General features: G+C 42.1%; 1 long non-coding RNA gene across 1 annotated transcript; it reads right to left on the bottom strand.

Annotated features, from left to right (window-relative positions):
- Positions 1 to 1044: 1044 nt before the first annotated feature.
- LOC138827869 (uncharacterized) lies at positions 1045 to 6731 on the bottom strand. The gene is made up of 3 exons (XR_011372189.1): positions 6684 to 6731; positions 2431 to 2468; positions 1045 to 1068 (listed from the first exon to the last, which is right to left on the bottom strand). It is a non-coding gene; the product is annotated as an uncharacterized lncRNA (long non-coding RNA).
- Positions 6732 to 21602: the final 14871 nt, after the last annotated feature.

Below are 21602 nucleotides of genomic sequence, written 5' to 3'. Positions count from 1 at the left end.
AATTTGAGGTTGTTAAACTAAGTAAAACAAATAATTATAATTACAAAAAGCCACATATTTGCATGACTTCATTCACATTAGGTACCTAGAGTAGTCAAAACCTTTCAAATTGTAAGTAGAATGGTGGCTGCCAGGGGTTGTGGAGAGAGGATGAAGAGTCTCCATCTACAAAATGATAAAATTCTAGAGATTTGTCACTAAACAATGTAACATAAAACATACCCTTAAGATGCTGAGGATAAAGCTTATATTACAAAGTTAAAAATACGTGTATAAACATACACATGTATAAAATTACATTCCGTGATGCCTTCATAATGCTATTAAGTGTAATCATATAAATGAAAATACTTGAGGTTTAATGCACAACTGAAATTTAATGTCTACTGATGTGCATGCAAACTAGGTAAAGTATATAATGTCAACACATTCAATTATTTAGCTGATTTAAAAAAATAATAAACCTGTATAAAAGTGTGGCAGTTAGACTTTGCAACCCTGTGACAAATACTTGAAGAAAAATTGGTTCAAGGAGGAACAATTTATTTTCGTTCACAGCTCAGAGGTCTTGGTCCCTGGTTGGTTAGACTTATCGCTTTGGGGCCTGAGGCAAAACAGGATATCATGGTGGCAGGAGTTTATTTTAGAGGCTGCTCCCCTTACGACAGCCAGGAAGCAGAGAAGAGTAACAGGGAGGGGCCAGGCCTAGAATACAGTCTTTCAAGGTTTGCCCCAGTGATCCTCTTCCTCCAATGAGGCCCCTCCTTTCTGACACACAGTTATGACACGTCCCAAGTCTATTCAAATTTTGAGTCCACTAATGGATTAAACTAATGGCTAAGTCAGAGCCCCCATGATCTAATCATCTCCAGAAAGGCCATGAGAAGTGTACTTAATGCATCTCCTCGGTATCTCTCAATCAATCAAGTTGAAAATCAAGTTTAACCAACAGCAGAAGTTTCTCCTTGAGATGAAGATGACGATGATGATGAAGATGACGATGATGATGACGATGATGATGATGATGATGATGATGATGATGATGATGATGATGATGACAACAAAACACTACCAGCAACAGTATAGTACCAGGTATGCCATGAGCATTCCACAGACTACAGCTATGAGAAAATCTAACCATCACTAGAATTATACATGCTGACTATCTGTTTCAAAGTAATATGACATACTATATTATAAGTTAATATTAGTTGGAAAACTACCTGATTCTAGGTACTTTTCATTTTTTAAGTATCATTTAATTCTCACACCAAATCTGTGAAACTAGTATAAAACCAATACCCTGAGTATTATATGATCACACAGCTAATAGACACAGTAATTAAACTCAAGTAGACTAACACCAGTGTTAGTTTGGGTTTTCTCCCCTCTCTCTTCCTCTTTTTCATTTTTGCAGGAACCAGGATTGTAACTGAGGGCCTCAAATTTTCTAGGCAAGCATTCTGTGACTCGGCAACACCCTTACCCCTTTTTGCTTTAATTCTTCTTCTTCAGATAGGTTTTTTTCAATGCCTGGATTGTGATCCTCCTTTTTGTGCTTCCCGTGTCTCAACAACAGGCTCTTGCCACTGCACCTACCTGTGACAATTTTTTGTTCTGGGATAGCCTCAAACTTAGATCCTCCAATCTTTGCCTCCTCTGTAGCTGTGATTACAGGTTTAAGTCACTTCCCTCAGGACTAATGTCTACTCTTAAAGACCATACATGGTATGCTGCCTTTTCTCTCGACCTCTGTCCCTCTGCACTGTCAGTATGAACAGTCATGAGCACCTGAGTTACCATACTTAAAGTAATCTGCCACTGTCTCCACTCTCATGTTAGTCAGTTTTGCCTTACTGTGACACATGTTGCTATGGTAAGCACCTTAAAAGGAGGAAAGATTGATTTTGGCTCACTGGATCAGAGATTTCAATAAGGGTCAATTGGCTCTCCTGCTTTTGAGAATGGAGCCAACTGGTAGCTCAACACATTGTAGCAAGAGTGAATGGTAGGGCAAAGATAGTCCATTCATGAAGGTCAAGAAGCAAAACAGAGAGCAACAGGAAGGTAACCAAGGTCCTCTAGACTCATCCCAGTGATATCATTTCCTTCCACTCAGTCCTACATCTTGAAGCTCCACCACTTCCAATAGTACCACAGGCTGGGAAAAAAGTCTTTAACACCTGGCCTTTGGGAAATATTCAAGATCTAAACTATATATAGCATGGGGGAACAACCTGTCCGCCATCTCTCAGAGAAAGGGAAGTTGGAGGGGTGGTATGGTCAAGTTACCATTTCATTGCACAGTGTCCTAAGCCAATAGATCCTGTCAAACTCTGCTACCTGCCTGTTCCTTCCCTTCCTGGACATTCCCGGTGGCTTTGCCTATGGGACAGGCTGGCCTTACTTCAGACCCCAAAGAATACTCACTCAGGAGAGGTAGCTGATAAAAAGTAGGCTTCTGCTTCCTACAGAGAGGAAAACATGTATGAATATGCATAAATGAACACATTTACTTATTTGAGCTGAACACTTTCAATTCGTCTATACAGAGCATCTTATATTATATAGGAGGCTGATGTTGTTTTAAAAAAAAAGAGTCTCTAGAATGCTGTGTTTGTATGTATGATTCTGTGGAAGGACTTCCAGAACTATGTTCTTGAACACAGTCCCATTAAAGTATTTATACATGCATATATTTACACATGTTTAAGTTCAAGGTGAGATGCCATACATATAGAAGAGGAATCAACAATCGTGTTTAGAAGCATAGATATAGAATGTAGATTTTAAAGGCAGACTTCTATTCTGGCTTTATCTCATGCTAGTTGGGGAGGGAGAGATTAGGGAAGGTAATCTCACACACACGCACACAAACACAGAGAGAGAGAGAGAGAGAGAGAGAGAGAGCAGCCTCTCTCAGAAAAAACATGATAGCAATGATGTGCTGCACAAACCTCAACCAGAACTGTATTCTTCCATCTGTCCTGAATATCTGGCCCAAAGAAAAGTGTGAACATTTTTCCAGCTACCTTCCAAGATCTATACCCAAGAGAACCTGGCAGCTATGCCAGCCACATTCCCTGCAAGTAGCTCAACAAAGTAGACTTCAATCTATCTTGTCAAGTGGCACAACTACTCCCTCAACCCCCATGTGAGGGTTTCATGCAGACTACAGGAAAATCATCTCAGAGAATCAGCAAAGAGCCTGTCTCCGAAGCAACACAGCAAAAGCTGTCTCCCATGCAAAAGCTCCTTTGAGAGATGAGAATTGTCAGGAAAGTGGATAGAATGAAGCTGATTCCCCATTATTTTTTCAAATAAATGGGAGTCCAGTTGGCCTCCACTGTAATCCAGGCATAATGTTTATATGAGGACATAAAATACTGCATAGCTGTAAGTAAAACAATATGTGTGTTCCTGAATAATAGTGATACCACTCACCAGTAAGACTATATTTTGACCAAATAAAAGATGACCTAAATTTGACTCAGTGGGATAGGATTTACTACACGATTGCTTCTTGTAAATAATGGGATAGAGATAGAGGGATTTCATGAGAGTAGAAAGAAATGGATGAAGACAAGAGAAAAAAAAGAATGGAAAGTTACGTGCTTTTTACTGGGTTTGCAAGCTCCATTTATATGAAGAATGGAGGGCACTTAATTTTAATACTCTGTGTGGTTTTTTCCCCCCAAACGAATCCACCTTTTATATCAGGCACCCATTATTTACAAACCCTCACTTGTGCCAGCGTGGAACATACAGAGAAGCAACTTTTCAGATATTAAGAATGCATAAAAATCAGTGCAACCTCTTCAGTCTCCAGTGATTTTTACGCATTCCTCCTTTCCCTCTTTCATTCATATGTATGATCACTTGACAAGTATGTAGTGTGGACTTAATCTGTAACAGGCTCTCGGGTAGAATGGGAACATGTTCCTGCCCTGAACAAGTTCACAGTCCTGTGGGGAGAGATCCAAGGAAATAAGTCACTTTAGTCCATAGTGACAAAGACCAGCATGGGAGAAATCTCCACATGGGACACCCAGTCCCACTATGGAGATAGTACAAGAGGCCCTAAAACCACATGTTGAGAGGATGCTGCAAGAACCAGACAGAGCTGGGTTGTAAAGAAGGAGGAGTAAGTCAGAGCAATGAGGAAAAAAAAAAAAAAGAGCAAAAGCAGCAAGTTGTCATCCACATGGCGAATAACACCACACAGCACCGCCATTTGCAGAGCTCTGCCACACATTGCAACTTCTGAATAACACACCTACTGTTTCAAGATGCTCTGATCAGCATAGGCATCCGTTTAGGGACAGATGATATAACAAGACCTAAACTAAAAGTGGTAGTAAAATGGTAGAAGTTTACTCTTTCTCCTGTAACAGTCCCAGCTGGCAATCCAAAGCTGTATGGAAGCCAACAGTGCAATGGCCCATACCCAGACTCTTCTTATTACTCCACTGCCTTCAGGACCTCCTACGCCACCACATCTCAGTCCCAGCTTGGGGGGAGGGAGGGAGGCAAAGGGGAAGAATACAATTGCTTGACCAGCATTGTCTTGATGCTGAGCATTTCCCTCAGATTATGGGCCACACCTTAATCAAATGACCACATCTGGCTACCAAGAAGCTGGAAATACTGACCTTACTCAGGGAAGTCATTATCACAACTGCAGGGGGTGGGGAGCTGGGTCCAGCCTTTGGGTCATAGAAGGAGCACAAAAACTTTTGGTATATGAGGGAATAATCATGTGGACTTCTCATATGCTTTTTATCAGTTGCCCCTGACTACCTGCCAACAATTGATCATTGTGTATGCCCTTTGAATGATGTTATAAATATCTCAAAGGTTCTTGGCAGAAAAAAAAAGTTTCCCCACCCCTAAGAGGAAAGGGATCTGGATATAGTGGGAAAAAAATCAGCTTTCTCTGCAAGCCCTCCTCTTTCTCTGGTCTCAAGGGATCAATGCAATCTATTTTCTTGTCCTTCCTTCATTGTTTTTTGTTTCTGTTTCTCTTTTCTTTCCTTCTTTCTTTTTTGCCCCCCACTCCCCCCCACAGTATTGGAGATCAAACTGAGAACCTCATAGGTGTTAAACACATGCACTAATACCAAACCCATCCTGATTTTAAAAGACCTCCCAGAAAAACCACTAAAAAATTTGGCACACCTTGCTTTCACACGCGTGCACATGCACACACACACACACACTACAACAATTAATCATCAGTTCTTTATTTTTAAAAAGATGAATACTGTAAATATTGGACAGCCATATAGAAGATATTGTAGGCTAGGTTCAAGCTATGGCTAAGAGGTTGCATATACTTTGCATATACTTTGACTTAAGCAGTGTCTAGATATGAGTAACATTGAAAAGGGTAGACTGAGCCTCCCTTTCCCCCCTCCTAACTTCATTCCCTAAAACCTCTCCCCATTACCTCCACCTTTTCCACCAAACGCCTAGTACACTGCCTGCTGTGAGCATGGTGTGCATACATCACACACATCCTCTGATGCTATAAAGCTCAGAAGAGCCCAGCTCACCCAGCTTAATGATTAATGGGTCAAATAAACTTAAGCTAATCGTTTAACCTCTGGGCATCCATTTCCTTCCTATTGAATGGAGACAAAACACCCCCTACCTTTATCATAGGCTTGTGGAGGGCACCAGCAAGATGAAATATCTGTGCATTCCTTTTCCATTGCTGGGTAACAAATCACCCAAAACTTGGTGGCATGAAACAGCCTCCATCTGTGATCTTAGCATTTCTGTGGCCAGAAGTCTGGGCACAGTGTGACTAGATTCTCTGCTAGGATCCCACTGGACAGAAACCAAGGTGGCAGCTGGGGCGACATCTCAGTAGAGGACTAGGTTCTCTTCCAAGCCCCATTGGTTTTTTGGAAGAACATATTTTCTTGCAAGCATAGAGCTGATGTCCCCATTTTCCCTCTTGTGGTCAGCCAGGAACCAGGTTAGTTCCTAAAGGCAACTGGAGCTCCTGGCCACACAGCTTCATTGCTGTTCACCACATGAGTGTTCCTCCTCCCCAACCAGCCAGACTAAATCTCTTTAACTTCTACTCCCACAAACAGCTACACAAAATCTTGATTTTTGAAGGGCTTATGCAATTGTATCAGGACCTCCCGATGGTCTCTCTGACTTAAGAGAAACTGATTTGAGACTTTAATTATATCTGGAATAAAAAAATCCCTTCCCAGGTGTGACTAGATTCCTGCTTGTCTAGGTAGCTACTAGGGATAGCATTTGTACCAGTGGCCAGAATCTTGGGGGACTATCTTAGAATCAAGTCCTCTGATCCCCAAATAGTCACATTCTTCCCAAATACAAAAACATTCACCCTCTCCTGACCATCTCCTACACCTTCTCCCCCATATATATGTATGTATTTATATATATTTATATATGTATACTTTATTACTTTATATATATACATATACTTACATATATATATTTGGATTATAGGCCTCATACTGGGTCTGGTCTTGAATGTTCCCAGTAAGACATTGGGATCTTTTCTAAGCATCCATTTCATTACCTTGTGGATCTAGGATTCAGCTAAGGCCCTCCTACATCATCCTAGCTGACATCACATACTCTCATGCTTGATTCCTTTCTCTAACTCAAGTACCTTGCCACATTTTTATTCTTACATCTGGTTTTCTCCAAGGCTATTACAAGGTAGCTCTTCATTCTTCTTCTTCTTCTTTTTATCCCTCTTGTTTATATTGATTGTGTTCCAAGCAATATCCTTCCACCGGCATCTGTTTAAACTGGCCGGGATAACTGGCTCTGTTACCTGGATTCTCTTCCTCTTCTGGCACAGTCCCCATCCACCAGAAAGACAATATGGTTTCGTGGCAAAGAAGAAATACATTGGAATCAGGTAAGTGCAGCTTCAGATTTTTTTTCCCTCCAACATTTTCCAGCTGAATATTACTTAGTCTCTTTCACTCTCTACCTCCTCCTCTGGATATCTGGGGATACTATCTACACCCAATACTAAGCTCTTGGGGGAATTAAATAACATAATATTCATGAGAATTGGGCTGGGAAGGTGGCTCAGTGGTAGAGCGCTTGCCTTGCATGCATGAGGCCCTGGGTTCGATTCCTCAGCACCACATACGCAGAAAAAGCCGGAAGTGGCGCTGTGGTTCAAGTGGTAGAGCGCTAGCCTTGAGCTGAAGAGCTGAGGGACAGTGCCCAGGCACAGAGTTCAGGCCCCACGACCGGCAAAAAAAATAAAATAAAAAATTCATGAGAATTAAAAATATACAACTTGGGCTAGATGTGGCTCAGTCGTAGAGTGCTTGTTTAGCATGCATGAAGCACTAGGTTATATTCCTCAGTACCACATAAGCAGAAAAAGCCAAAACAGGCACTGTGGCTCCAGTGATAAGAGTACTAGCCTTGAGCTGAAGAGCTCAGGGACAGCACCCAGGCCCAGAGTTCAAGCCCCACAACCGGCAAAAAAAAAAAAATTAAAAAATTTATATATATATGAAATTTGCCAGGTGCTGGTGGCTCACACCTGTAATCATACCTACTCAGGAGGCTGAAATCTGAGATTGCAGTTCAATTCCAGTCCATGCAGGAAAGTTTGTGAGACTCTTATCTCCAATTAACCACCAGAAAACAAAAAGTAGAGCCATGGCTCAAAATGATAGAGTGCTAGCCTTGAGTGAAAGAGCTCAGGGACAGCGCCCAGGACCTGAGTGCAAGTCCCATGATCAACAAATTGGAAAAAAGTACATATATAAATATATATATATATATATATATATATATACACACACATACATACATACATATATACACACACACACATATATACACACTTTTTATATGCATATATTTCCCTGCCTTGTCCTCTCACCTCTAACTCGAAGACCATCAAAGACCAGTGATGCAGTGGTGAGTCTAATATATCAAATTGGAAGACAAGTTCCTTGTTATACAAAGCTGCCTTGGCATCTAAGCCTATTTTTAGTTTCAATGCCTATATGATATGAGGTCTGTAAGTGGGTTTTGATACAATCAATAATTCTCAGGTGGGGTTATTAGGATGGTAATCCTTTTCTCTTAATGTCTTGACATCATTTGTTGTACTTTTCCCTAAAAACTTACTTGGACTGAATCTTGTTACTATGCTCACATAGATTTATGCTCCTTAGAAAAATAGGTCTGAAACTCACTAGACACTATTGTTGAAAGTAAAATATACAACTTGTGGGTGGAGACCGGAGAGAAAAACCTGGACAGAGTAAGAGAAGAAGTAATATTGTCCAAAAAGAAATATACACATGGCTAGGTGCTGGTGGCTCAGGCCTGAGATCTGAGGATCACAATTCAAAGCCAGCCTGGGGAAGGAAAGTTCGTGAAAATTTTTATCTCCAGTAAACCACCAGAAAACCAGAAGTGCCGTTGTGACTCATTGGTAGAGCGCTAGCCTTGAGCTAAACTGCTGAGGGACAGTGCCCAGGCCCAGAGTTCAAGCCCCATGACCAACAACAACAACAAAAAAAAAAAGAAATGTACTCATTACCTAATTTATATAGCTGTAAACCCCTCTGTATATCACCTTAATAATAATAAAAATAAATTAAAATCTGAAGAAAAGAAAAAGGGTCTGCTTTTGAAAGGTGTTCCAAGCCTATTTCTACTAGAGATGCTAAGGATTCAAGATGGCTTCATGGTCAAATGTAACTTACTGAGGAACTAAGCTGCCCAGAAGGAAAATACTAGACTGCCTGGCACAAAGGAGCACTTTCTAGCAAACTTCCCAAAGTGCAAAAATAAAAGGTTCAAGAGTCATCTACTTAACTAATGATTTCCTAGGCAAAATATTAGCATCTAGTTCAGCTGTTACAATGAGCTATTGTATGTGTGTAACACTGGCTTCACACAAGAATTATATTGTTTATAAGGTGTTTTGCTTGCTTGCTTGCTTGCTTGCTTGCTTGCTTGCTTTTGATACCTAAAGCATGATTATAACTTGGCTTTGGGGTTTTTTGTTTGTCTGTTTTTGAAAACATGGTATTGGTCACATGAAGAGTGTCAGAAGCCACTGTCTGTGACTTAACATTTCTAAACTCAAGCCTTATCACCAGGAAATAAGCACAGATAGCACCTCTGGAGAAAAGAATTCTCTACCTGGGGCCCCCTGATCTCTCCCACTCCAAAGCTCAATGTCTCCTTTCTTCATCTTTTGCTGTTAAGCAAGAATCTGAGGACAAGGATAAGACTTCCTCTAAATTCCGAAGATCAAGACAGGAAGAGTTCATCAGCCCAGGCAGATCATGCCAAAGTCAATCCCCGCTCAGGAAAAAGTCCTATTCATGAATCATTAGAGGCTGAGGTGCCAAAAAAGCTACTGGATTCGTTTAGCATTCATTATAGGCAGAAGATGTGTTTGCCAAATGTTCTACAATCATTTTTTTAAATGAAGTATTACTCATAATTCTTTGGGAGATAAATGAGCAACATAATCTCTGTTTTATAACTAAGAAAGCAGTCACCCATGGAGATACTGTTCAAGTTAGTAGCAAGCTCACGATAGAACCCTTTTAGCCAGCTACTTTGCCTTGTAGTAAGAATGGCCTTACACTGATATATACTTAAAACCTGAGCCCCAGCAAAGCTGAGCTGTTTATCCCTAGACTCCTAAGCAAAGAAGGGAGGATATGCAGGGCGCCGGTGGCTCACATCTGTAATCCTAGCTACTCAGGAGGCTGAAATCTGAGGATTGTGGTTCAAAGCCAACTCAGGCAGGAAAGACTGTGAAACCCTTATTTCCAGTTAATCACCAGAAAACCAGAAGTGGAGCTGTGGCTCAAGTGGTAGAGTACTTGCCTTGAGCTGAAAAGTGCAGGGACAGTGCCCAGGCCCAGAGTTCAAGCCCCACGACCGACAAAAAAAAAAGGGCGGGGGGGGGGATATACTTCCTGCTATGTTCAGGACTATTTGTAGATACTTGCTATCAAGTGGAAAATTGGGGTATAGTCACAGTTGCTCTAACAATGGTACTGTCATTGTTTGGATCTTGAATGTCATCCAAAGGCTCATGTGCCACCAAGGTGATACTACTGAAATGTGATATTAAGTCATACAAGTTATGGGTCTCAGTTTCCCCATAGGTAAAGCCAAAAAGTAGACCAGGTGATAGTTGAGTGGCTAGTTGTAGAGCTTAAGTTTAATAATGTCAGGATAAACAAAATGACATTATTAACTTTAGACCATATGGCCTCAAATTGACCCAACCAATGAACAGAACTCAGCATGTTAAGTTTTCAGTTTTAAGTGAAACACATATGAGTTTGCTTTCTCAAAATCACTGCATGTTTTATTATAGGAATGAGATTGCTTGTGTTCCTAGTTTTAGTTTAATAGAAATATTAATCAGTCCTATCCATGGCGAGAGTGAGGCAGGGAACCACTGATTGTTGTATATAAACTTTTCAACCACTGTCCTGTCAATTTAAAAAAAAGAAATACCTGAATAATTCCAATGGATTCCTATCCAACTTAGCCTATAAGCCATATTCCAGGACTAACAACAGAGGTAGAGCTAAGAAGACTAAGTAATGTAAATTGTTTTAATCCTTGTGGTTAAGACAAATGCTTTTTGCAGGGGGCAGAGTTGGGGAGGGGGGCGGATGGGTTGGTCATGGGCCTTGAACTCTGGGCCTGGGCGCAGTCCCTGTGCTCTTCAGCTCAAGGCTAGCACTCTACCGCTTGAGCCACGGTGCCACTTCCGGTTTTGTAGTGGTTAATTGGAGATAAGAGTCTCATGGACTTTCCTGCCCAGGCTGGCTTTGAGCCATGATCCTCAGATCTCAGCCTCCTGAGTAGCTAGGATTAGAGGCATGAGCCACCAGTGCTTGGTGGCAAATGCTTTTTTACATACATCTTCCTCTGCTCTGTTCATTTAAACCTCTTCCATTAAGATGGAAATAAAAGAACTGAACCTGATTCCCTACAGAGTCTGTTGGACATCTTAAAACACAGCAATCATTGGCAAGCCTCCTCCTCCTTTGAGTGTGACTCAAGGATAATTTTACTGAATACAATTGATGGTGAAGATATGCAACCAACAAAGCTGCTGTTCTTATATAAGTAATAATCTCTGTCATACATGGAGGCATATGCTTGTAATCCTAGCATTTGGGAAACAGAAGCATAAGATTCCTGAGTATCTTAAGGGGAAAAAAAAACCTGGGCTACTTAATGAGACCCTGTCTCAACAGGAAAACAAAAAATACATAAGGGCTGAGAATGTGGCTTAGTGGGAGAATGCTTACCTAACATGCATGAAGCCCTGAGTTCGATTCCTCAGTACCACATAAACAGAAAAAGCTTAAAGTGGTACTGTGGCTCAAGTGGTAGAATGCTAGCCTTAAGCAAAAAAGAAGCTCAAGGACAGTGCCCAGGCCCTGAGTTCAAGCCCCAGGACCAGCAAAATAAATAAACAAATAAATGCATGCATGCATGCATACATACATACATAGATACATATATAAGTAAATAATTGTTTTAAACATCAATGATTGAAGACATAACTTAGTGATGACAGAGTGCTTGCCTACTATTTTATTTGCAAGGTCCTGGGTTTTGTCCCCAGTGCAAAAAAAAAAATTAAATTAAATTAAATAAGGTAAACAGTTCTGAAGATATATCTTTGCTACTACTTAATTTACTTTTATTAACATACATTACTTGTACATGTTAATGGTGCTCAGTGTGAAACTTCAACACATGCATACAGGATGCAATCTGAATGTCTTCTGAGGGTAGCACAACACAATTAATGGTAATACTATGTTGTTTTCCAAAGTGACTATTTTTGAATAGTGTTCTGTTTAATCTATTTTTTAAAAAATCATATGGCTTTATAATTAGATAATAATTCCACAGTGACATGAATGCTCCCAGGTGCCAGCCATTTTGATAAACAGTTCTACATGCCTTTACCATCTTCACTTCACAAAAGTGTGTCTCCAGCCCCTATACCATTCTTCTCTCCCTTAGAGGAGAGCCCCATTTAATGGGAAACTTCAATTTGCCCAGCTAGAGCACTAATTTTACCTTGCAATTAGCAGTGGTCAATGAGAAGGAAACACAAGTTGCTGACGAAAGCTTCCACAAAAGAAGCAAAACAGATTGATGGCAGGTGTGGTCCTTTTTCCTTTCCTAGGGTTCCTGCTGCAGAGAGTATGCATAAAATGGTTGGTGTTCCAATGAAGAAAAAAGATGGAAAAGAAAAAAGAAAGAAAAAAAAAAGCTTAGGCACTTGTGGCTTACACCTGTCATGGTAGCTACTCAGGAGGCTGAGATCTGAGAATAGCGGCTCGAAGCCAGCCCAGGCAGAAAAGTCCATGAACCTCCTATTGCCAATTAACCACCAGAAAAACCAGAAGTCGAGCTGTGGCTCAGAGTGAGCAGCAAAGCTCGGGAACAGTACCCAGGCCCTGAGTTCAAGCCCCATGATTGACAAAAACAAAAAACAAAAACAAAAACAAAAAAAACCACCAACACAACCCATGGCTATCTATCACCAGGATTATTTATGCACAGAAGAAAAGAAATGCTTCTGAGATGAACTCACTATCGTTTGGGACATTTTGTGCTATGTACATAATCTTTACACTTTTCCACCATCTCACATATAAACATCTTGATATTTACACAAAAGGGAAGTGAAATATCTTGGGTAAGGTCCAATAGCTGGGTACGTAGAGAGCCATCATTAACCCCAACAATCTAACTTCATAAATTCCTATCTCTTCATGCCCACATATACATTAATTCATTGATGAAGCATGTAAAACACAGTATTTGTCCATTTCTATTTGTGAAATCCTCACACAATGCTATTTAAAAACACACACACAGGGCTGGGAAGGTGGCTCAGTGGTAGAGCGCTTGCCTTGCATGCCTGAGGCCCTGAGTTCGACTCCTTAGCACCACATAAGTAAAAAAGAAAAAAGCCGGAAGTGGCGCTGTGGCTCAAGTGGTAGAGTGCTAGCCTTGAGCTGAAGAGCTGAGGGACAGCGCCCAGGCCCAGAGTTCAGGCCCCACGACTGGGCCAAAACACACACACACACACACACACACACACACACACACACACACACACACACACACACACACACACAAGTGACAGAAAGTTAAATAGGTTCAGTGAGTATGATATACCTGATAATGCAATGTACTGAGTCAATGGATTGCTAAATAATTAAACATGTGAGTTATCTACTGCGAAAATTAACAAAAGCTACTGGGAAAATTAATACCTGGTGATGAAAGTCCATTACCCTACCACACGAAACTTCTAAAAAGTTTCCAGCTATATGGTCTGAGAAATGCATAACTGAAGCCATCTTGCCAACCTGGGCCCTCTTTGAAACTGGACCGTACTCAATCTCCTGGATTGTGTAACTAATGGGGAAAGGAAGACCTAAGTCAACAATACATGTTCCAGATATTCAGTACATGCAATTAAATAATGGCCGTGTGTATGAGATCTATGTTCTGCTCACAACAGAACATCAGAGAAGCTGTGTTCCTACTTGAAACCACAATCTCCCATGACTTCAGATGAAAGCCAAGAGCAGCCAAAGCCTCATGCATGATTTCACCAAAAGGAAATTCTACAGTTCCACTACATTTCATTTTGCTGATTATAATGAAAGGCAAACAATTGCATTAAAACAATTGCACAGAGAAAATACGCAAGTTTCAAGATAAGCCATGCTCTCTCTTCCCAGAAATAGGCTGAGGGAGACCATGACCATCACCAGAGTCAATCTGAAGATGAAATCACCGAAAGACCATGGCCAGTCCCGCAGCTGGGTGCAGAAAGAACAAAATTCAGAAGCCTACTCATATAAAAATAACCATCAATCAAATACTTCAGAAAGTCAGTCAGGATCTTGGGAGCTCAGAAAGCTACAGAGCAAACTTATTTTCCTTACAAGGCTTGAACTGTGCCACTAACCTTCTGTCCTGAGTACAGGTACCTTGTAGTTTCTCCATATCCACCTTCTCTACCCAATAGACTGATCTATCAAGACAACATCTTAACAGCTCTTCTGACTTTGGCTTCTGATAGAACTTGGCTAATGGGAAGCTCCAGCATAAGCTAGTAGCAGGAAGGAAACCAAAGTTAGTCTCCGCTCCACTGAGCTGCTGCAAGCTGGCTGAGTCCTTCAACTGAAGTTCAAGACTCTTGTTGGGCAGCCCTTCTTCTCAAGAGATCCATCCTACCAGCCACCCTGTCCCAATTGTCTAAACTGTCCTCAGATGATCCAAACAGAGCATGTCTTTCCTTTCTTTCCCTGCTAAGGTCCCTAAAAGACTTCTGAGCAGGTGCAAACAAGTATACGGAAGCCAGAGGACCTCAGGTGCAGGGTGAGGGACCTTCGGGAGTGCAGGAAGTATCCCACTCAGTCACATCACGACAGGACAAGCTGCCCAACCTCTGCATCTTGAACATCTTATGAGCAAAGTGGGACTTAGATGGCTGCTAACATTGTATTTGGATATCAGATCATCCCATATATTTTTTAATTTGTTCTTGTTTGGGGGGGTAGTTGGTTTTTTTTGGGGGGGTGGGGCTTGAACTCTAGGCCTGGGCACTGTCCGTCTGCTCTTCAGCTCAAAGCTAGTGCTCTACCACTTGAGCCATAGTACCACTTTTGGTTTTCTGGTGGTTAATTGGAGATAAGCATCCCATGGACTTTCCGGCTCCAGCTGGCTTTGAACCATGATCCTTACTAACTTTTCTTAGGCTGATATAGAAATCCATTCCACTTTCCTTGCCATTCTTCCCTCCTCTTCCTCTTAAATACTCTAAACACACACACACACACACACACACACACACACACACTCACAATTTACACTGCACATACTTCATGTGTCAATTGAGGAACAATGCATGACAGGGTTACAAATGAAACAAATCATTTTTTTTCTCCTCACACATCTTAATTTTAAAACCACTACAAAATCTAACTCACCCGATTCTATTTTAAAACAACGTAGACTAAAATTATTTGGCAATGTGATAATTGACATAAATTACAACTTGATAGTTTAATGGTTCAGGTTGAAATTGCTTTTGAGTATTGACGTGCCCAGAGTTAAGGAGCTGTAATGGGTCTTTGGTCAGCAAATTCCAGAACAACCCACCCTAGACTTCTGTTAGTATTTAATTAACATAAAACTGCAACAAAATGCAGAACAATGCTGGAATCTGGTGTCCAGAAAACAATCCAGACAATATATGGTTGTCAACCATTTATGCAACTTGAACCTCGGACAAAACAGAGCTCTAAACCTCCCATTTCCAATTATGTAAACCACAAAATCAGTTGCTGCCAAAAGTATGTGTAAATGTAATCCCTAATTTTCCAAGTTAAACCTGGGTGTATACTTAAGTGATGTAGATAAGGCTGTAACCTTAAAATAGGGCAAAAATAGGCACAAACTACAATCAAGAGTCAGACTTTACTCTGAAGCTTTCGACAGGATTTGCGAGGGTCTGTTTCCCCCATTGGCAAAGTAGTAGAAAAATGCCCTGTGAAATGCAACAATGGCTCCTGCCTATGATCCTAGCTACTCAGACCGCTAAGATCTGAGGATCGTGGTTTGAATCCAGCCCAGATAATCCTCAAGACTCTTACCTCTAATTAACCACCAAAGAAGCCACAAGTGAGCTGGATGCTGATGGCGCATCAGTAATCCTAGCTACTCAAGAGGCTGAGATCTGAGGATCACAGTTCAGAGCCAGCCTGGGCAGGAAAGTCTGTGAGACTCTTAACTTCAATTAACCACTAGAAAAATGAAAGTGGTACTGTAGCTCAAGTGATAGAGCACTAGCCTTGAGCAAAAAAAGCTCAAGAACAGCTCCCAGGCTACAAATTCAAGCCCCACAACAACAACCACCACCAACAGCAACAAGATTAAAAAAAAAAAAAAGCCAGAAGTGGAGCTGGGCTCAAGTGGTAGAGTACTAACCTTGAGCAAAATGAAGTTCAAGGACAGTGGCCAGTGATGAGAATCCGTTCTGTCCTTATAACTCAGTGTTGCTCCCAGGGCATTCCTCCTTACACACACACACACACACACACACACACACACACACACACACACACACACACACACACACACACACACACACACACACACACACACACACACACACATCTGGCCCATTCTCCAGCTCAGAATTCTACAGCCCACTTCCCCACCCCCATCCCTTGGGTGTCCCTCCATGTAGGTTTTACCTGGCCAAGCCATTAACCTACACCAGGCCAATTCAGGCCATTACCACGAACTCTTCAAGGCATGTCCTGAAACTCCTTGCAACTCTCCAGCTACCTTCTACCCTGCCCTGACATGGGACCCTACTTTAAATACCTCTACCCCTGCCCCCATAATCTCTGTTTTGTAACTTTTCATTAAAGCTGATCTGGTCTGTTGAGTTCACTTTCTGCTCTTTCATTATCCTAATATCCTTACGACTCCATTTCCTAACATCCAGGCCCTGAATTCAAGCCCCAGGAACAAGGAAGGAAGGAAGGAAGGAAGGAAGGAAGGAAGGAAGGAAGGAAGGAAGGAAGGAAGGAAGGAAGGAAGGAAGGAAGGAAGGAAGGAAGGAGAGAGAGAGAGAAAGAAAGAAAGAAAGAGAGAGAGAAAGGAAGGAAGGAAGGAAGGAAGAAAGAAAGAAAGAGAAAGAAAGAAAGAAAGAAAGAAAGAAAGAAAGAAAGAAAGAAAGAAAGAAAGAAAGAAAGAAAGAAAGAAAGAAAGAAAGAGGGAGGGAGGGAGGGAGGGAGGGAAGTAGTTTTTTCTCTCATGAACTAGCTCTCAGAAGCTCCAGTATGCCGGGCACTGTTGTAAGTACATGGTAGTGAAAGATTGAAATTGGGGCTATGTCCATTTTACAATATGTTAACTGTTAATTCTGCTTCTGTAAACCTGTAAAATGGACATAGCCCCAATTTCAATCTTTCAGTGGTATGGCTGCAAACCACAGAAGGTAGCTGCTTTCCTGATCTTTGCCTGACATTGGGTTCCTTTGGGGGCTTTTGCAATGTGTCATTTCCCTCCCCCTATGTGACTAGACTTCATTCCATGCTTCTCTTACCCTTTCAATTAACAACTTTAACATTCGTTTTTCTTCGAGAATCCAGTTTACATCCAAACTCCTCTTTCAGCCATCCATCTTCCTCCCTCTGATGGTGGCTTAGAGTTGCTTACTCAAACAGCTCCCGTGTTATACAGGAATTCGATCGTGAGATACAGAGAAGCTACATTTTGAGAGGTGGAATCCGAAGTCTTTATTAGAAAGCTGGAAACTGCAAGTGGACTCATGTCCCCAAAAAACTTGCAGCCTCCAATGCACTTGATACTGTTAGGAAACTGAGCCATGAAGGTAATAAAGAAAGAAACAGAAAGTCTCAACAAACCAGATCAACTGTAATGGAGAGTTGAGTTGTGCCACATGACCAAAGAGGGTAAGGGGACAGGAGGCATAGCACAATGGTGGCAGGGGTGGTCAAGACCTAAATAGGGTCATGGCCAGGGGGGCAGGGTCACAGGGAGTTCAAGAGTTCAGAGTCTCACTAATTCATGGTACAGTTCTGGCAGGTCTAGTAACCTATTGTCCAAGTCCCTGCCCCTGCCTCTAGGAATTCAGGCATGCCCATCACCTAGGGGTGAGGGCAGTATTTCACCTCTAAGAGTGTTTCAGAAAGTCCTTCATCCACCAAGATGCCAAGATGGTGCCAGTTAGACCCAGCATCCATATTTCATCTGCACCTGCCGTCTACCCACATTATGCAAGTGGTACATGTTAGATTAGCTCAGGAGAGCAGCCCCCTCCCCTCCCCTTCCCCTTCCTCTTTGTGAAGGACAGCACAGAGCCTTACCAGAAATCACTTGCCTGAAACTGGTAATCACACGTAACTGTCAATCACCTGACTGTGAGTCAGCCAAAGGACCCCAGGCTCTGAGTTGACTTCCTCATCCACTGAGGCCACACCTCCTCCTCACCCTTATATAATCTCTCTCTGCCATTAGTTCCAGCCACACCCTACTCTCAAGTGTAGCCTGGCAGTTTGGCTCTCCCAAATAAACTCTTTTTTGCCTGAACCACATGGCAGTCTCCTTCCAGCAACCCATACAGTATATACTGTTATTCCAGCAGGTCTTAGCCTTCAGTTTTACTTTCGAGCTTGATTATAGCTCCCTGATGCCTTCACCATCTTCCTCTAGTAGGATCTAGCAAGGAAGTGTTTGCCAGAGGGAGTTACACAGCTTAGGTGCCTGAATCTTTCAGTGTGACCCAGGCCCTGTCTTCTTAGTGTCAGGGGGGTGACCCCACAATGTGTTAGCACATCGTGGCTTTTCTATAAATTCTTGCCTTCCCCACATTCCCTCTAATCAAATATGCTAAAGTAATTTCAACCTGAAGCACAATTGATTGGATAGAGTTAAGTACATAGTTCATAACACTTTTTTCTTTTAATCCATGTTAAAAAAAAAAAAAAAAAAAGAAGAGGTAAAATCAGAGTTTTGGATACCTCTACATGTAAATCCCAATAGGAATTCTGGGTGTTAGGTTTGTTCACTGGCTCCCATACACCAAATAAAGACATGTTAAAGGGAAATTCATTATGTGGGATAGACATGCCCTTCAAGATAGCACTTCATTCCATCTTTGGCCATCTTTGGGATGCAGACAGCTTTCAGTTTTATAGAAAAAGAACTGAAGAAAGGGGGAGAGAGGAATGCATAACTATTAAATAGCCCTGGTCAAAGTATGGACTAATGATCATTATTTCAGTCCTTGTCTCAAGAAGACTTCCCATAAGTTATCAGTCTCATCACCGGTTAGGATTAGCCAGTTACCTTTCTCTAGTGGGTGGTCTGAAGCAAGTTCTATTGTTCCTTAGGGGTAGTTTCAGTCCCTGTAAAAATATTACAGATCAGTGGTAAGTCCCGTCTTTCCCAGATTCCAAGGTGGTTGCAAAATGATTGCAGAGAGAGTGGCTCAGAGCTGAAAGCAAGCTTTTCTCTTGATTTTAGTTAACTCTATAGGCCCAGAAGAGAAAAGAAAGAAAGAAAGTCAGTATTTAAGTACCTTTTCAGGTGAAGGGAGAAACAGCTAAGAATAAAGGGGACAAGTGACTCATACCTGTAATTCTAGCTGTCCAGAAGGCTGAGATCTGAGGATCATGGTTTGAAGCTAGCCCAGGCAGGAAAGTCTGTGTGATTATTATCTCCAACACCTAAAAGGCTAGAAGTAGAGCTGTGGCTCAAGTGGTAGAGCACTAGACTTGAGAAAAAAAAACACTCAGGGACAGTGCCCAGGCCCTGAGTGCAATCACCAGGACTGACACACAGAGAAAGAGAGAGAGAGAGGAAGGAAGGAAGAAAGGAAGGAAGGAAGGAAGGAAGGAAGGAAGGAAGGAAGGAAGGAAGGAAGGAAGGAAGGAAGGAGGGAGGGAAGGAGGGAGGGCAGGAGGGGAGGGGAGGGGAGAGGAGGGGGGAAGGAGAGGCCGAGGGAGGAAGGAGAAAACAAGGGATGAATTAGATTAGAGCACATTATTTGTATGTGTATTGTTATAAAGGAATTCCATCTCAAGATACAGAGAAGCCACATTTTGAGAGGTTGAACCACGAGTCTTTATTAGAAATCCAGCAAATGTAGGCAGACATATGTCCACAAACAATTTTCAGCCTTGAATTGAAATAAGATCAGATCTGGCCAACGCCATCTTGGCCACGTAGTGGATGGTAGGGTCTGGCATTTTGTCTTCATGGTAGCGGAAAGTGAAGCTTTCCACCTGCCAGGAGATAGGCATGCCTGAATCCCTGGAAGCAGGGGCAGCCCCTTGGCCCATAGGTTACTAAACCTGTGACCCTGCCCCATGACTTGACCCTATTTAAGCCCAGACCAGCTCAGGCACCATTATGCCATGCCATGTGTCTCCATGTTTGTGTCCTGTGTCCTGTCTCCTGTCTCTTCTCCTATTAACATAGTATGTCCCACTTCAGCTCTCCATTGGAGCTGAATTGGTTTGTTGGTATTGTTTTTGTTCTTTCTTTCCTCTCCAGCCTTCATGGTTCAGTTTCCTAACAGGGTTAAGTATATTTGCTGGCTGCTAGTCTTTGAGACAGCAGTCCACCATGCAGTTACTGGCCTTTTAATAAGGATTCCTGATTGGACCTCTCAAAATGTGGCTTATCCATTATACACTTAATACTGTCAGAAAACTAAGCCATGAGGGTAACAGAGTTAAGAAAGAGCAGAAAAGACAATCTCAACAAACCAGATCAACTCCAACGGAGAGCCAACATGGGATGCCAAGGTAACCTGAGGAGTGTCAGAAGACACAAGACATGGCACAAAATGGTGTCTGAGTTGGTCGAGGCCTAAATAAAGTCATGGTCAGGGGCAAGGTCACAGCTCGAGAGTCTTGCAAGTTCATGGAACCTGACTGGCAGGTCCAGTAAGGTATTGTCCAAGTCCTTGCCCCTACCTCTAGGAATTCAGGCATGCCCAACACCTGGGGGCGGGATTTCACCTTCATCCACCAAGAAGACAAGATGGCACTAGTTAGATCCAATATCCTTATTTCAGTATGAATATCACAACAAAGCCCCTACAGTTAATTTATGCTAACAAAAGAACATCAGTATTGATTATTCTAAAATCAGTCATGCTGCCAATTTATTTGGGGTGGGGGGGAAGAGGGTGGAAACAACTTTCCTATTACTACTACTGTGCTAAATAGAAAGAGGCAAGGAAGACTGTGAATGAAAAAGAAAACACAGGAGACTAGATCTGCTTGTTCTTAAAGTGTTTATATATCTCCGTGGAGAGTTATAGAACATTGCTTAAAACTAACATGTCTCACTGCTCAAAGTTTAATTTAGGATCCATTTTGTTGGTGGTGGTGGTGGTGTGGTTCTGAGTCTCTGAGGAGGAGTCAGGGATGATTGCTTGATCACTACTGTTAATGGTCCCAAACAGCAAACACAACTCCAAGGAAACACTCCAGGTACAGATATCCGTGGATATATTGAAGTAAGGAGGTCAAGTCTGGATGGTGCCATATTGGTCACATGGTGGATTGTAAGGTCTGGCATCTCCATGCTGGGGGAAACAAAACCCCCTGCTCATCACCTGCTTCCCAGGTGATAGGCGTGCCCAGACCTCTGCAGGCAGGAGCAGGCACTTGGCTGATAGGCTACTGAATCTGTCAGTCAGTGCCTGAGACTGGGACCCTGCCCTGACCCTATTTAGGCCCAGACCAGCCTGGCCACCATTATGCCATGCCACGAGAGTCTCCATCATCATGCCCAATGTCCTGTGTCCTGGCTCATTTCCGGTCATCATGGTGTTCCAATTCAGCTCTCTGTTGGAACTGAATTAACTTGTTGGTTTTGTTTTTGTTATTTATTTCCCCTTTAGCCTGTTTCTTTTATGTTTTTTGTGTATTTGGGGGCTGCAGTCCTTTTTAACAATGGGTAGCCTGCAGCCCGTTAACTGTACAATAAAG

The sequence above is a fragment of the Dipodomys merriami genome, unplaced genomic scaffold, assembly GCF_024711535.1.
Source record: "Dipodomys merriami isolate MVZ:Mamm:240054 unplaced genomic scaffold, mDipMer1.0.p SCAF_16, whole genome shotgun sequence".
NCBI lineage: Eukaryota > Metazoa > Chordata > Mammalia > Rodentia > Heteromyidae > Dipodomys > Dipodomys merriami.
The sequence above is the reverse complement of the archived record's forward strand: the minus strand, read 5'-3'. Positions and strand labels throughout refer to the sequence as shown.